At 43.2% G+C, this 17,890-nt stretch overlaps 1 pseudogene; it reads right to left on the bottom strand.

Moving 5' to 3' along the window:
• Positions 1 to 7,429: 7,429 nt before the first annotated feature.
• Positions 7,430 to 7,946, bottom strand: LOC142426445 (UPF0235 protein C15orf40 homolog pseudogene; annotated as a pseudogene).
• Positions 7,947 to 17,890: the final 9,944 nt, after the last annotated feature.

The raw sequence follows: 17,890 nt of genomic DNA on the forward strand, positions 1-17,890 counted from the left end.
TTATATCAAGTCAGGGTCAGCCAACACGAAGGTATCCAGTCCTTTGGTCTGCCGGGTCTCTTCTGAGCCATGCCGGCAGGGATGACTCTCTGGCCCTTGGCCTCTCAGCCACAGGGTCCCTTGGCCTCTGCCCTTCTCCAACAAAAGTCACAAAGCTCACTGACTGCTGCCGTTGTTGTTAGGTCACCAAGGCGCTCGATTGTAACCGAGAGTTTTTTCCAAAATGAGATCAGAGCCACTGGCACAGAGCCCAGAATGATAATACACCACATGAGAAATTGTAGCCAGAAGGGCGGGAAGGATTGCACCTCATAAGCAACAACAAACCAAGTTGCTGGTAAGTTCCGACCCGTAGTGACCCTTTGCCCACAGAAGGAAAGAATGCTCAGTCCTGGGCCGTGCTCACAGCTCTTCCTGTCCTTGAACCCACTGTGGCAGCCACTGTGGTCAATGCACCTGCCTGAGGGCCTTCTTCCTATCTCTCTGCCCCTCTGCTTTACCAAGCATGATGTCCTTCTCCAGGGAGTGGTCTCTCCTGACCACATGTCCAAGGTACGTGAGACGACGACCCTACAGAACAGGCTATAGCTGCCCCTGTGGGCTCCCGAGATTGTAACTCTCTATGGGAGTAGAAAGCCTCATTTGGTGGTTTCAAACTACTGACCTTTTGGTTAGCAGCCCACTCGTAACCACTACTCTCCCAGGGCTGGACATTTCTTCTTACTGTGTCACTGTGAGTCAGAATCAACTTGATGGCAGTGGGTTGTTTTTGTTTGTTTTTGTAGTAAAAAGAATTGGGGTCCCAGAGTCCCATGTTCAAGCTTGTGTTAGACCTTACTTTCTGAGCACTCCGTGGGCGGGTTAGGGATGGCAGTGAAAGCCCGAAATCAGTTTGCAGAGTTCTCCGATGGATTAATCCTCCACTAAATTCCTTCTAACCCATGACCAGGATGCTTTTTCCCATTTGCTTTAACCCCTCTACGCGTAAGAGCAAGTTTCAGAGTCTCTTCTGACATCCGCTCTGATCTTTTCTTTCTTCACGGGCTTTTTCATGACCCTTTGCTTTCTGCATGCCTGATGGTCTTGCTGTCCAAGCTCAGCAGGTCTTTCCTCATCAGAGTTCAGTTCATCAAATCTGTTCTTGAAGTGATGCTGAGATTCAGGTGGGATGGACTCAAGGCTGCATCTTGGCTCCCGTCGACTCATTTTCTTCAGCTTTATCCTGAATTTACATAGAAGCAATTGTTAGTCTGCTCCACAGTTGGCCCCTGGTCTGCTTTTAGCTCCTGAATATTGAGCTTCTCCATCATGTCTTCCCACAGATGTAGCTGATTTGATTTCTGTGTGTTCTGTCTGAGAAAGTCCACAGGCATAGCCACTTTTTTGTGTTGTTGAAAATGATATTTCTATGAACAAGTCCTTGGTCTTGACAAATTTTATCATGTGAGCTCCAGCTGGATTTCTATCACCAAGTTCATATTTCCCTTCCTCTTTGTTTCCAACGTTTGCAATCCAATCACCCATAATTATCAATGCTTCTTGATTGCATGTTTGGTAGAAGTCTTCGATTTCTTCATCACTAGCTTTTGTGGTTGGTGCATAAATCTGAATAACAGCGGTATTGGTTGGATTTCCTTGAAGGCGGATAGATAAACTCCAATAACAGACAGCATTGAACTTCATGATGGATTTAGCAAGATCCTTTCTGACAATAAATGCCAAGCCATGGCCACTGCTGACTCTGCTGCCAGGGGCTCTTCCGTCTTCAGTGCTGCAGGACTTCACCCACAATACATGTGAGTGAGTGTCTGCAGCGCTGCCTCTATGTGCTGAAACATTTCCATCGTGATTCCGTCCGGTTCTGGAGCCTTATTTTTCACCTGGAGCCCTCGGTGCAACCTGAACTCCTTCCTTCAATACCATCGGTTCTTGTTCACATGCTACCTCTTGAAATGATTGGATGTAGACCAATCCTTTCTGGTACACTGACTCTGTCGTCCTTCCATCTTGTTTAGGTACTTCACGCACGGTTCAATATTTTGCTCATCAAATCTTTGTATATTTCCACTCAAGGCTTGAATCTTTTTTTCAGTTCTTTCAGTTTGAACTACGCTAAGCTGATTCTTTACTTTGGGTCTTTTCATTTCCGTGTCTTTGCACATAACATTATAATAGTTAACTTTGCCTTTTCAAGCTGCCCTTTGGAATTTTCTGTCCGATTATCATTTTGCTTTATCATTTCTTCTGTTTGTTTTAATGACTCTAAATTCAAGAGCAAATTTCAGAGCCTCTTAAATTCAAGAGAAATTTTCAGGATCTCTGGCATCTAATTTGGTCATTTCCCCTTTACGTGACTTTTTAATGACCTTCTGCTGCTCCATTGTGATTTTTTTTTGTGGGGGGCAGAAATTATCAAATTGATATCACAGGCAGTAAAATTTTGATGACAGTAACCCAACAACGGCTGCTGTAGTATGTAGTCAGGAAAATTCAAGCTAGAAATTCAAGTCTGATTCAGAAGAGGATGTGGAACAGGGGCTCTCACTGCTGACATGAGGTGAACCGAGCAGAGAATTCCAGAGAGGTGTTACTGCCTGTGCAAAGGTATTTGACCGCGTGGATTAACAAACTGTGGATGACATTGCAGAGAATGGGAATCTCAGAGCACTGCACTGTGCTCAGTTGTCACCTGCAGTCATTCAGAGACTAATGAGATCCTGGATGGTTTCAAATCAGGAGGATGTGCGTGGGGCTCTGTCCTCTCACTGTACTTCATCAGTCTGTATGTTGTTGTTCAATAGGGGCTGGCAAGTCATTTCTGACTCACAGAGATGCTTGTGCAACAAAGCAAAACACTGCCTGCTCCTGCGCCACTTATGGTTACGCGTAAGCCCCTCTTTGCCGCCACTGTGTCAATCTGTCTCATCGAGGGTTGTCTTTTTCACATAACAGCATGAAGTTCTTTACCAAGGACTGGTCTCTCCTGATCACATGTCCAAAGTATGTCCCAAGAGCATGCTAGTGGCCGAACGTCTTTCAAAACAGATTTGTTTGTTCTTTGGACCCAACCGAAACCAATGTCACTGCCATCAAATAAAGGCCAGCTTCTAGGGACCCTGAAGGATAGGGTAGAGCTGCCTCCTGTGGGTTTCTGAGGCTGTAACTCTTTACAGGAGTTGAAAGCCCATCTCCTCTCACGGGGTCGCAGGAAGTTTCGAACTGCTGACCTTGTAGCTAGCAGCTCATCGAGTCTCCAGTCCTTCATTCTCCGACAGAACATGGGGATGTCTTTGCCAACACCATAATTCACATTCACCCATATTTTTGGATCTTCTTTATTCGGTCTGCAGCTTTCACATGCATATGAGGTGATTGGAAACGCCATGGCCTGAGTCAGTCGCACCTCGGTCCTCACTTTGCTCTGTAACACTTTGGAGAAGTCTCAAGCAGCAGCCGTGTCCAGGGCAGGAGGAGTGCTGAGTCAGCACAAGGAGCAGCTCTCTGCTCTACTGCGAAGAGCTCCGAGAAGATATTTCTATTCCATTTATTTTCTTTTTTGTGTGCATTTCATTATTTTATTTGTATTATATTACTTGATGAATGTGTCATTTATTTTATTTTTAATGTTGTTAGTGAGAATATACACGGCAGAATATACCGTCTCTGCAGTACAATTCAGTGACATTTGTGGCTCTTCGAGTCAAAGTCTCTAACTCCCACCAAACAACCTTTCCCTGCATGGGTCTGCTAAGAAGGTGGGGGAAGGTACTGATAGGATTCACCTGTGAGTCATTGCAAACAGGATTCCCTGGAATGCCATCCTGCTGTGTACAAAATGAGCCCTCTGAGAAGCAGGAGGAGGGATTTTATTACCAGTAAGAGCCAGGAGTGGAGTATGTCTTCGGGACCCAAGATTCCTGGGCAGTGAACCTCCTGGATCCAGACGAAGCTACACCTTCAGAGGAGCAGCAGCTGCAGAACCAGGAGCCAGAGCATGGAACAGAGTAACGGGCTTCTCAAACCACAGAGCAAGTTAAGTGAAATGCTTTTGTGCAGGACCCTGGCTTGCAAGTGAGGCACCTACTTCTGGGCATGGAGCTGGGGAAGTTGAACTTGCTGACCCATGGAAGTGGAGCTGAGTGCCTTTGGGCAGAGGCTTCCCGGGGTGGGGTGGCTCTGGGCATTTATTTTAGGGAGTTGGGTTTGTTGACCCACAGTGGTATGCCCTTTGGGTATTTATTAGCAAACTTGACAGAACTTTGCAACATGTCCTCTTAACTAACTCAACCCTGAGAATTTCTCACTGACCTTAAAACTTGTTAACTTCCCTAATCAGTCCTTTAATCATGAATTTTGTCTGTCAGGTCTGTGTAGTCAATGTAATGGATATTAGAATCTGGAGATAAATTACAGAACACCACTTAAGACCTCACAACGTTGACTGTATTCTTTTTTTTAATCATTTTATTGGGGACTCGTACAACTCTTATCACAATCCATACATCCATTGTGTCAAGCACATTTGTACATTTGTTGCCGTCATCATTCTCCAAACATTTGCTTTCTACTTGAGTCCTTAATATCAGCTCCTCATTTTCCCCCTCCCTCCCCCACCATCCCTCCCTCACGAATCCTTGATAATTTATAAAGTATTATTATTTTGTCATGTCTTACACAGTCCGACGTCTCCCTTCTTCACTCACAGTTGTGCAATCATTCACACCTTCCTTGTCCAACATAAGCTTGCTGTTTCCCTACGTTTCCTAGCTAACGTCGTTCGCTGCGACTTTCAGTTTGGTTTTACATAGAAAGCTCTTAAAAGAGCACAGATCTCAAGGCGGACATTCTTTACCCGGAAAGCTGAACTATTGTTCACTGTTGAGAAGACTTAGGACTGTGGTTCACAACCTTCCTAATGCGGCGACCCTTTCATACGGTTCCTCATGTTGTGGTGGCCCCCCCGAACCATAAAATCATTTGCATTGCTACTTCAAAACTGTAATTTTGCTAGTATTATGACTCGCCATGTAAATATCTGATAGGCAGATCTAAACCACCAGGTGCCTCTGTGGGAGAAAGATGAAGCCTTCTACTCCTGTAAGGTATTCGTGTTGGAAACCTACATGGACAGGGTCCCTATAAGGCAGTGGTTCTCAACCTTCCTAATACCACGACCCTTTACCACAGTTCCTCATGTTGTGGTGCCCCCAACCATAACATTATTTTCATTGCTACTTCATAACTGTAAATTTTCTAGTTATAAATCACAATGTAAATATCTGATATTCAGGATATATTTTCATTGTTACAAATTGAACATAATTAAAGCATAGTGATTCATCACAAAAACCATATATAATTCTATATTGTGAAATATTTATTTCTAATGACAAATCAATGAAATTTTGTCCTGAAGCATGGTGTAGCATGGGTAACAGTCTTCACGCCGGGTACTCGTATGTGGGCATATCTGCATGTGGGCAAACTCGCCTGGAGACGGATAGAGGAGTGGTGTCTCGGTTCCTGAGAGCATCAGAAATATGTGTTTTCCAATGGTTTTAGGTGACCCCTGTGAAAGGGTCGTTTGACCCCCCAGAGGGGTCGCAACCCACAGGTTGAGAACCACTGACTTAGGGGTTATTTTGGTTTAAGGTGTAGAGAAGATGCAGGTAAACAACTTTCCAGACACCATTGAGGCATTCCTTTTGCATGTAGCTTTTCTTCATTCTCTGTGTGGGAACCAGATGGGGAAAGGATATTTCTGAGCATCATGTATCGACACTGGCACTCTCCTTCCGTGAACAAGCCTCTTAGAAGGCCAGTATGTAACCAATGACCTCTAGCCATGCTCTTCTTAACTCTTCCCAGAAGAGTCTGATCCCCTGATGGCTGGTGCTCTTCTTAAATGCTATGAGGCAAGAGCCAGGATAGGAGAGAAATGTCACTTGGAAGGATCCAATGAATTATCCAGTGACAGCCCCCAGCCTTTCCAGTACAATGACTCCGATATCATTCCAACCTCTGGGAATAGAGTGCGGAGGCAGATGGAGAACATCTTCTTGGAATAGAACCTGGCCCTTCCACCAAGTTGAATAACCCAACACCTGAAAGTATAGTCCTGTCACTTGGCGTGAATGAAATCCCTCCTGGCTCCCTCAGCAGCTCCAGCACCTAATCTCATTGAGGGTCTTCACTCAGTTTGTTGGGAATCCTCTGAAACGACAAGCCACCTTAGCTTTAGGCCATCCTTAGCTGGGGGCCACACCATGTTCACTTTCTCAATAATAAAATGTGAACTTTAGTAGGCACTTAACAAACGTTGAGAAGCCCTGGTGGCGTGGTGGGTTACATGTCGTTACATGTAAGTCAAGGTCAACAGTTACAACGTCAATTGTGTGAACCCACATGGGAGCTAGATGAGGCTTTTTACTCCAGGAAAGATCTATAGACTCAGAAAACCAAACTGGGCGGTTCTAGTGTGGCTATGGGTTGGAATTGAGTCGATGGAAGTGAGCTTTTAACATGTTGAGAGCATTAATGAGCAGATGATGATCAGGAGGTCCTGTGTGTTCTCAGCACACCTGCCTGCGAGCATACTCTGGCGGCAGGTGGCGATATGGATACCGGACAGCCACCACTGACCAGAGACTCTTACTGGGGCAGAATCTGCTCTGTGGTCTCCTGCAGGTTTCTAGTGCCATCAGAATAAACAGCATTGGCAACACTCACCGGCCGCCACACACCACGATGTCACCTTCTTCCATCTCTATGTGCACAGCTAGGTGGTGGTGGTGGGTGTTTGTTATGTGCCACTGAATCGGTTCCGACTCATAGCGGCTTGATGTGCAGCAGAAGAGACAGCACCGAGTCCTGCACCACCATCGTTCCAAAGCTCGAGGCCGCTGTTGCAGCGCTGGGCCGATCATCTCCTCCACGGCCTTCCTCTTTTATGCTGCCCCTCTACTTTAGCAAACACGGTGTCCTTTCCCAGGGACTGGTCTCTCCTGATAATATGTCCAAGTGCGTGATATAAAGTCTTGCCATCCTCACTTCTAAAGAACATTCTGGCTGTACTTCCCAGACAGATTTTTTTGTGTGTGTGGAAATACGATGTTTTAATTTACAATCAATATAAATTGCATTCAGTTAGGAACCACGGGCATTGGGTTCTGGTCTCACTCGGCCCAGTGTGATCTTGATAGGAGTCTCTCAACCTCTGGGCACCAGGAGTCCCACCACAAACCGCAAAGCATTAAACCAGGCCATGATTAATGACCTTTCCAGCTCTGTTCTTTTACAGTGCAATGAAATCAGGTCAACATACTCCAAGGCATTTTGGACCAGAAATTTTAAAATCTGTATTCAAGATATTAAAAAATAGTCCATGCTTCTCTGTACATTTAATGTTTTCCGATTTAAAAGCCTCTTCACTGTTAGTAATAGAAACATTTCTCAAGGACATATTTTTACATTTCTTGCCTCTATTTATCTTCGGCTTGCTTTTGTAATTTCTCCAAGAGCTCTTCTGGAGTTGTGGAGGCCAGAATCTTCACCACCTTCTCACGAGATTTGCCACCCTTATCCAAAAACACGTCGCTCTTCCTGAGTCCTAAAACCTTGGAGAGATAGCGGCAGAGCTCGGCGTTGGCCTCACCTTCTGATGGAAGGGCTGCGATAGCTACACTGACAGCTTCAGCAGTCAAATCTGTTACAGCGTTGAGTTTGGCGCCAGGTTTGGCATGGATGGCTATGGTGACACAACCTTGAGGATTAACTGTCACAGGACCTGAGGGAGGAAGTGGTCTCTCGGCTTCCTTGATCTGGCTCTTACCCTTGCTCATCGCAGCAGCTTTCTTGGGCATCTCGGTGCCGAAAGGGAAAGAGGCCGAGGCCCCAGTACCACGTGCTGCCCACAGCCGCCTCAGGCCTCCGGCGAGCCGCGACATCACCATCTGGGGAGGGAAGGACGGGCGAGGCCCAGATTTTTTTTTTTTTTAGTCCACGGTATTTTCCATATTCTTCACCAGCATCGTAATTCAAATGTAGCGATTCTCCTTCAGTTTTCTCCAGTCTTCCTTACTCAATATCCAGCTTTCACATGTATAGGAGGTGGTTGGAAATACCATGGCTTGGAATGGGCACACCGTAGTCATTGAAAATTCTATTGAGCAGGCAGGCCTGGTTCTCCTATGACGCACATGAGGTGACCAGGAATCGAAATGAAGTTTATAGCAACATGTTTTTGTTTTGTTTTAATGAATCTTGAACGTAGTGTTTGTGTACTCATTCAACAAATATTTAAGAATTAGTACACTTCAGACATCATACGAGGCTTTACAGTGTAGCTAATTTACTAATGTAAAAATTAATTTAATCATCTCACATATAAAATGAATACTATTAGATCCAAAAAATGAGAGTCACAGAGGTTAAATAATATACCCAAGGTCTCACAGCTCATAAATGCAGAGAAAGTACTTAAATAAAAGTCTTCATAATGCAAGAGCTCCATTGCCAAATTCTTTTTTCTTTTTCTGTTCCACACGAGAAATTAGGATGACCCTGAACAAAATTATTGACCTGCTGGATTATCTTCTGAACATTGACATCAGACAATTACTAGGGTGATATTGTTATTACTTCTCTGGGCTGACTAATATACTTTCTGAGGATTGAGAACCTGGAAGACAAAGAACTCTTAAGACTCCACATTGCCATTTTATTTTCCTCCTTATCCTTGCTCTGATACTTACTGGCATATCTTATCCTAAGAGTATCCAAAAGCCAGCCTCCTGTGCCAGCCTCCCATTGTGTGCTTCTGGGGCAAACATCCAATGGACTGTCTGTGTCAAAAAAGACCAGGAGAAGGAGATATGAGGCTGATGCACGTCATACCACCAATAGCTCATAAACTCCTAGAGGCCAGGGACCATCTCTTGTTTACTGATGGATTCTCTATCAGTCAAGGGTTAAGGATCCACTGAATGAATGAATGAAGCTACTTGCTAGGAAAAAATGCTAGACATAGGCCATAATGCATTGGCCATAATCGTTCCCTTGTTTATTTTGAAAGTCTGAATATTCCTAACTGGGTCAAAACCTCCACTTGTGCCACTATTTTCCTTACCAAGACAAAAAACAAACTCACTGCCTCCGAGTCAGTTCTGACTCATAGCAACCCAACTGGATAGGGTAGAACTGCCCCCATGGATTTCGGAGACTGTACTTCGTTACAGAAGGAGAAAGCCTCATCTTTCTCCCTCGGAGTAGCCAGTCATTTCTAACTGCTGACTTGGAGGTTAGCAGCCCAATGTATCACCACAACAGATCTCCTTTCTGTCTCTTAGGATTTCTGGTAACCAAGTAGACCCATGCTCTTTTCACCATCTGATCCTATATCAACCAATAGGCAGGAAGATGAAATTTGCCATGTAGACTACACCAAATTCTCATCAATATTAGAAGAGACTGGAAAAAATGGAGGGAAAGAGGATGGTGCGCTGAATGGATCTAAGATTATATTTCACACCTGTTACTATTCCAACCTGTTAATGGAAGGAAAACCAAATAAGGGACGCGCTCACTCTTCTTAAGACAGCTTGGGGAAAGAGCTGGTCAGTGGGTTCTTAGTGAAAACACCCAATTCCAAACGCATATTCCATTCCCTTCTCTCCAGACTGCCTGCGCTCTTTCCCCGGGATCCCTCTCCCTGACTTCTGCTCTTGATTACAATTCTTGGCAATCTCTTGCTCAGTTCTGGTATTTCCTCATGGCCTAACACAGTGGTTCCTAACCTGCCTAATGCCGTGACCCTTTCATACTGTTCCTCATGTTGTGATGACCCCCAACCGTAAAGTTATTTTCGCTGCTACTTCATAAATGTAATTTTGCTACTGTTATGAATCGGGCAACCCCTGTGAAAGGGTCATTCGACAACCCCCCCCCCCAAAGAGGTCGCGACCCACAGATTGAGAACCACTGGCCTAACAGGGTTGGTCTTGGCTGAGAATGTCTCTCTTAGACCATGAACTTTCTCCCTTCCCACACTAATCTTGCAGGTCATGTTCTCAGCTTTGATCAGACTTGCAGAGTGCTTGGGAAAATAAGTCTGATTTTAACTGCTTCTCAGGGAAAACATGATGTTCCCATTCAGTCCGTGATTGAAGGATGGTCTTAATCTCATCTATTCTTATCTCTTCAATTTGTTCTTTGATCCAACTCCAAATAGAAAAAACATTGTAAGTAAATGTTTAGTTGAGTGAACCTAAAATTTCAAAGTTCACCTATGTCTTTAAAACTGACACCACAGAATCTCCGTGTAACAGAATATCTGTGTAGTCCCTGAAAGACTGATGTCATAAGAGCTAATCTGTCGTTTCTCACTCAAATCTCAGAATCCGAATCAAATAGGTAAAATCTAGTCTGTGATTTTTAAAAATCCATTCTATACAGCCACTGGCCCCATAAAGAGCTCTCGGTGAGGAAAGCACATGCACGACTGTAGCTAAGACTAGAGAGGTATATGAAGGCGCTTCAAAAAGAAGAGTGCATTTTCGCTCCGTTCCTTTTTTTTTTCGGCGAACTTTGAAAGCTCCCTCATAGGAACTGCAACTCCTGGACATGGAAACAGCTTTGGGCTAGTTAACAAAGCTCCGACCCCACAGGCTTGCTTTCCATCCTCCGGTTACAGTCAATACTGAGAGTGTTCCCAGCACGGATGTGTGGCTCTACAAGAACAGCTCTACTTGACGCGAGTCTATGTTTGTAGCACTAAATCTAGAGCTCATGAAGAATCCACCCAGAAAGCTGCACCAGAGAGGACAAACTGCCTTCTTCTTTCAAGATTTTTTTTTTTTGCATAGGCACTTACAGAACCGAGAACAGATCATATAGCAATCATTGCAGATAAGATTTTATTCCCTAGAATATCCTAAATAATTCCCAAGGGTACAATCGATTCTGGTGAGAATGGGAGGAAAGTGCAACACAAATCCCAAATTCTTTAAAAAAACAAGACTACCTGAGACTGTCGCCTTGGGACGCACTTTAAACCTTGAACCAGAACTCTCTCCTGAGAACACCCTTCAGGAGAAAATCAGAGGCACACACAGAATAAAGAGCTGGGACCTGTCAGCTGGGCGCGCTATTAAAAACAAAGCTGAAGGAGTCTAAAGGTCACCATTTCATGCAAAGCAAAGATGAAAAGATAAGGGGGCTGGGGAACAAAAGAAATGGAACCACCAGAACTTAATGAGAAAGAATGTTGACACGACTCAGGTCACTGATCAATTTATGGGGAAGTTGTTGAAAGGGAATGTACCTTGCTATGTAAACGTTCCCCAAACATTAAAAAAAGATATGTATTATTGTAGGAAATAGTTCATTCGGAGTTTCTTTCCAGTTTGTTCTTTGGAAATGCATTGTCAGTGGTTGTACTTGTGGCCAACACAGGAAGAGCTGCTCGCCAGCATTCTGTGAGGTGGTTTTTGCATGTAAAGAAATGCATTGTGGATGGTAGAAGGTTGCAGCTGCGCCAGGCGCCATGGGCTCAAGCATGTCCGTGATTGTGAGGAGGGTGCCAGACAAGGTCACCTGTCACAGGAGGTTGCTATGACAACCTTGGTTCTGATAGCATTGTGGTAAGGGCAGGATACGGGATGCTAACATTTTGTCACAAGTATTACATAAGTTAAATATTTAAGTAATTTATGAAAAATAGTTCATCAGAAAATGGATGATTTTCTAGTGGTTGGAATCTTTTTTTCCTGCTGAGTATGGTGGGTTTTTAAAAAATTTTTTACTTGTTTATATTACTTGGGTTCCCCCCCCCCCAATAAAGTGCACATGAATGTCATGAAAATGTTCATGTATTAGCAGCTTCCTTTATGGGGAAAATGTAATGATTTCTATTCTCCTTCACATCATCATTACATACTTAATGAAATTTGAAAGCTAGAAGTACATATATCTTTAAAGGTCATCTTGCCCAGATAAAAAAACTGAGGTCCAATAGAGATTGAGGGCCTTGTCCAAGATCACCAATATCAAGGTTGAACCAAAGCTTTGACTCAGCTCTGCTAGCATTTGATGGTCTGTCCTTTCCACCATGTTAGTTGCTGTCAAGCCAATTCTGACTCGTGGTGACTGCATGTGTTCCCTTTGGTATGAAAATCTTTATCTTAGTTTTTATAAAATAGTTTATCTATTTATAACAGTAGTCTTATATAATACTCGTCCTTTTGTGATGAACAAATTTCATTCAGAACAATGTTTTCCAGGTCTATCCATGTCATAAATATCAATATCCCAGGTATTACTCAGCTGAAATGGATTGGTATTGCCATTTTGATTCAGAAAATCAGATGATTTACTATGCCAGGAATAAAACATTCACAGTGAATGGCATTGCAATCACTGTCAAAAAGGACATTTCAAAATCAATCTTGAAGGACAATGCTGTCTGTGATAGGATCATATCTATCTGCCATCAAGGAAATCCAATTAACAAAAAACAGTTATTCAAATTTATGCACCAACCACAAAAGCTAGTGATGAAGAAGTTGAAGACTTCTACCAATGAATTCAGCCTGAAATCCATCAAACAGGTGATCAACATGCATTGATAATTATTGGTGATTGGAATGCAAAAATTGGAAACAGAGGAAGAAAATTAGTTGAAAAATATGGACTTGGTGACAGAAAAGAAGCTAGCGATTGTGTAATAGAATTTTGCAATACATTTTTCTCCATAGACTACATGGCCTTCTCCAGATGGAATACACAGAAATCAAATTGACTCCATCTATGGGAAGAGACTATGGAGAAGCCAAAACCAGGCCAAGGACTACCTTTGGAGCAGACCGTCAATTGCTCATATGTAAGTTCATGTTGCAGCAGAAGAAAGTGAAAACAAGTCCACTAGAGCCAAAATACAACCTTGAGTCTCTCCCCCCTGAATTTCGAGAACTTCTCAAGAACAGATTTGATGTGTTGAACACTAATAGTGGAAGACCTGGTGAGGTTTGGGAGGACATCAAGACCATCATTCCTGAAGAAAGCAAAAGGTAATTAAAAAGTCAGGAAAGAATTGTTGAGAACGAGGAGGGATTGGAGCAGACACCCCAGAACCCATAGGTAGACAATAGGAGATCACCTCACGGAAGGATCACAAGGATGGGATGAGTCAATCAGGGCGCAGTATAGCACCGATGAAACACAATGTTCCTCTGGTTCTTTGAGGTTTCCTCACCCCCCACTCTCATGACCCCAGGCCTGTCTTTCAGTTCTGGCTAGACTGGAACATGTCCACTGGTACAGATAAGAGCTCATGATACATGGAATCCAGGTCAGATAAACCCCTCAGGAACAGAAATGGGAGTAGAGCTACCAGGAGAGTATAGGGAAGGTGGGGGAGGGAGGTTAGGGAGGGGAGGAAGTGGGAAGCAATTGCAATGATGGACGCATAACAACCACCACCACCACCGCCCACATACACATACGGGGATGAACAACAGAAAGTTGGGTGAAGGGAGACAGTGTGAGATAGAAAAACAATAATTTATAATGTATCAAGGGATCATGAGGGTAGGGGGGAGGAAAAAAGAGGAGCTGATACCAAGGGCTCAAATAGAAAGTAAATGTTTAGAAAACGATGATGGCAACCTATGTACAAATATGCTTGATATTACTGATGTAATGAATGTAAGAGCCCCTGCATAAAATTATTTCTTAAAAAACGTCTCAGGAAAGAAAGAAAAGATCAAAATGGAGGTCAGAAGAAACTCTGCTACTTGCTCTTAATTGTGGAGTAGCTAAGCAAATGGTAGAAATGATGAAGGCAAAGAGATGAGTGGAACATTTCAAAGACCAGCGCCAGAAGACAAGGTCAAATATTATAATGAAATGTGCAAAGACCTAGAGTTTGAAAACCAAAAAGGAAGATCACGCTCCGCATCTTTTAAACTGGAAGAGTTCAAGAAAAAATTCAAGCCTTGAGTTGCAATGTAGAAAGACTCTTGAATATAACCAAGATCCTAAGTGATGCAGGTAGCATCAAAAGAAGATGGAAGGATTACACAGAGTCACTGTTCCAAAAAAGAACTAGTCAACAGTGCACCCTTTCAGGAGGTAGCATTTGAGTAAGAATCAACAATACTGCAGGAAGAAGTTCAAGCTACGTGGACAGCATTAAGAGGAAAAAAGCTCAAGAATTGGTGGAGTCTCCATTGAAATGCTTTGACAACCTGAGGAAGCATTGGAAGCAGTTACTTAGCAATGCCAGGAAATTTGGAAGACCGCTACTATTTGGCCAACTGACCGGAAGTGATCCATATTTGTGTTCATTCCAAAGAAAGGTGAAACAACAGAATGCTCGAACTGTAGAACAATATCACTGATATCACATGGAAGGACATTTTTACTGAAGATCATCCAACAACGATTGCAGTACTACATTGACAGGGAGCTGCCTGAGGTTCAGGCTGGATTCAGAGAGGACATGGAACAAGGGTTATCACTGCTGATGTCAGATGGCTCTTGGATGAAAGCAGAGAATACCAGAAAGATGCTCACTTGTGTTTTATTGACAATGTCAAGGCATTCGACTATGCGAACCATAACAGACTATGGATGGCCTTGAGAAGAATGGGAAGTCCAGAACACTTCAATGTTCTCGTACAGAACTTGCGCACAGATCAAGAGGCAATTCTGCAAACAAAACAAAGGAACACTGCATGGTTTAAAATCAGGGAAGATGTGTGACAAGGTTGCATCCTCTCACCATACTTATTTAATCTGTATGCTGTGAATGTCATGAGAGAAGCTGGATTATATGAAGAAGAAGGTGGCATCAGGACTGGAGGAAGGCTTATTAACAACCTGCCTGCAATATGCAGATACCCAACCTTGCTTGTTGAGAGTGAGGAGGACTTGAAGCACTTGCTGATGAAGATCAAGGACTGCAGCCTTCCGTGTAAAGACCACAATTCTCACAATTGTACCAATAGGTAACATCAGGATAAATGGAGAAAAGGGCAAAGTTGTCGAGAATTTGGTCTTGCTTGGATCCATAAGCAATGCTCATGGGAGCAGCAGTCAAGATATCAAAAGAAGCATTGCAACTGGTACATCGACTACACAAGACCTCGTGAGAGTGCTGAAAAGCAAGGATGGTACTGTGAGGGGGAAGGTGCGCCTGCCCCACGCCGTGGTATTTTCAATTGCCTCATCTACGTGTGAAAGTTGGACATTGAATAAGGAAGACAAAAGAAGAATCGATACATTTGAATTGTGGCGCTAGAGAATATTGAAAGTATCATGGACTGATTAAAAGGACAAACTGATCTGTCTGGGAAGAAGTACTGGCAAAGTGCTCCTTAGAGGCAAGGATGGGAAGACTTTTTTTTTAAATCATTTTATTGGGGGCTCTTACAACTCATCACAATCCATACATACATCCATTGTGTCAAGCACATTTGTACATTTGTTGCCATCATCATTCTCTAAACATTTGCTTTCTGCTTGAGCCCTTGGTAACAGCTCAATTTTCCCCTCCCTCGCTGCTCCCCCCCATGAACCCTTGATAATTTATAAATTATTATTTTGTCATATCTTACACTGTCTGATGTCTCCCTTCACCCACTTTTCTGTTGTCCATTCCAAAGGGAGGAGGTTATATGTAGATCCTTGTAATTGGCTCCCCCTTTCCACTCCACCCTCTGGGTATCGCCACTCAGTACTGGTCCTAAAGGGATCGTCTATTCTGGATTCCCTGTATTTCCAGTTCCTATCTGTACCAGTGTACATCCTCTGGTCTAGTCAGATTTGTAAGGTAGAATTGGAATCATGATAGTGGCAAGTGGGGGGAGGAAGCATTTAGGAACTAGAGGAAAGTTGTATGTTTCATCGTTGCTACACTGCACCCTGACTGGCTCATCTCCTCAACGCAACCCTTGTGTAAGGGGATGTCCAGTTGCCTACAGGTGGGCTTTTTGTACCCACTCTGTGCCCCACCTCATTCACAATGATATGATTTTTGTTCTTTGATGCCTAATACTTGATCCCTTCAACACCTTGTGATCGCACAGGCTGGTGTGCTTTTTCCATGTGGGCTTTGTTGCTTCTGAGCTAGATGGCTGCTTGTTTACCTTCAAGCCTTTAAGACCCCCAGACACTGTATCTCTTGATAGCCAGGCACCATCAGCTTTTTTCACATTTGCTTATGCACACATTTGTCTTCAGCCATTGTATCAGGAAAGTGACCACACAATGATGATTTTTTTGTTCTTTGATGCCTGATAACTGATCCTTCAGCACCTCGAGATCACACAGACTGATGTGCTTATTTCATGTGGGCTTTTTCTTACATACTTTGGACAGAGTTTCACAAGAAGACCAGTACTTGGAGAATGACATCATGTTGGTAAAGCAGATGAGCAGTGAAAAAGAGGAAGGTCCCACTTAGACAAATTGGCACAGTGGTTGATACTGGGCTCAGGCATAGGAACACTTATGAGGATGGTGAAGGACTGGGCAGGGTTGTGTTCTGTTGCACATGGGTCCCCTATAGGTTGGAATTTAGGTGGCACTTAACAATATCCATGTCATGAGGTGCTTCATGGTTCATCTTTTTTTTTTTCATTTTTTAGTGATATGAAGTATTCCATTGCGTGTATACCAGTTTATTCAGTCTTCTGCTGATTGGCCTTCAGATTGTTTCTTTTAGCTATTGTGAACAATTCTGCCCTGATCATGGGTGTGCATGTCTGTTCATGTTATGTTTCTTCTTCAGGATACATACCTAGCAGAGGGATTACCAGGTCATATGGAATTTCTATTCCCAGTTGTTTGAGGTGGCACCATATTGTTATTCTGGGTAGACTAGAGAAACAAATTCATAGACACTCAAATGTGTATAAGAGCTTCATATACAAGAGCAATTGAATATTGAGAAAACATCCCAGCCCAGTCCAGATAAAGTCCCTAAGTCTGATATTAGCCCATATATCCGATCTATAAAGACTTCTTCAGACTCACAAAACACATGCAATGATGCCGAATGCAGGAAGATCACAGGTCAGTGGGTGCAGTCTGTGGATCCAGTGGGGGTAGAGGCATCTCAGCATGCCATGTGTCTTGTCAGGAAAGCTCTCTCAGAAAGTGAGTAGAGAGAATTTCCCACCACCAAGGAAGAAATACAGGAGTTCCCAGAATCTTCAGAAGGCTATGCCCACACATAGACCTCATTGGCCATACAATGATGGACAGGCTAGACTCCGCCCCTTCACTATTAATCCTCAAATTGACAACAGATATGCTACCACACCATATTGCTTTCAGTAGTGATTGTACATATTTACAGTCCCAGCAGCAGTGTAAGAGGGTTTCAATCTCTCCAGCATTTGTTACTATCTGTTTTATTTTGTTGTTTTTAATTTGGCTATCAATGTCGGAGGAGCCCTGGTAGAATAATGGTTTATGTGGTGGGCTGCTAACCACAAGGTCTGCAGATCTAAACCACCAGGTGGCTCTGTGGGAGAAAGATGAGGCCTTCTACTCCTGTAATGTATTCCTGTTGGAAACCTACATGGACAGGGTCCCTATAAGGCAGTGGTTCTCAACCTTTCTAATACCACGACCCTTTACCACAGTTCCTCATGTTGTGGTGCCCCCAACCATAACATTATTTTCATTGCTACTTCATAACTGTAAATTTTCTAGTTATAAATCATAATGTAAATATCTGATATTCAGGATGTATTTTCATTGTTACAAATTGAACATAAGTAAAGCATAGTGATTCATCACAAAAACAATATATAATTCTATATTGCGAAATATTTATTTCCCATGACAAATAAATGAAATTTTGTCTTGAAGCATGGTATAGCAT

The sequence above is a fragment of the Tenrec ecaudatus genome, chromosome 14 (assembly GCF_050624435.1).
Source record: "Tenrec ecaudatus isolate mTenEca1 chromosome 14, mTenEca1.hap1, whole genome shotgun sequence".
NCBI classification, from domain to species: Eukaryota; Metazoa; Chordata; class Mammalia; order Afrosoricida; family Tenrecidae; genus Tenrec; species Tenrec ecaudatus.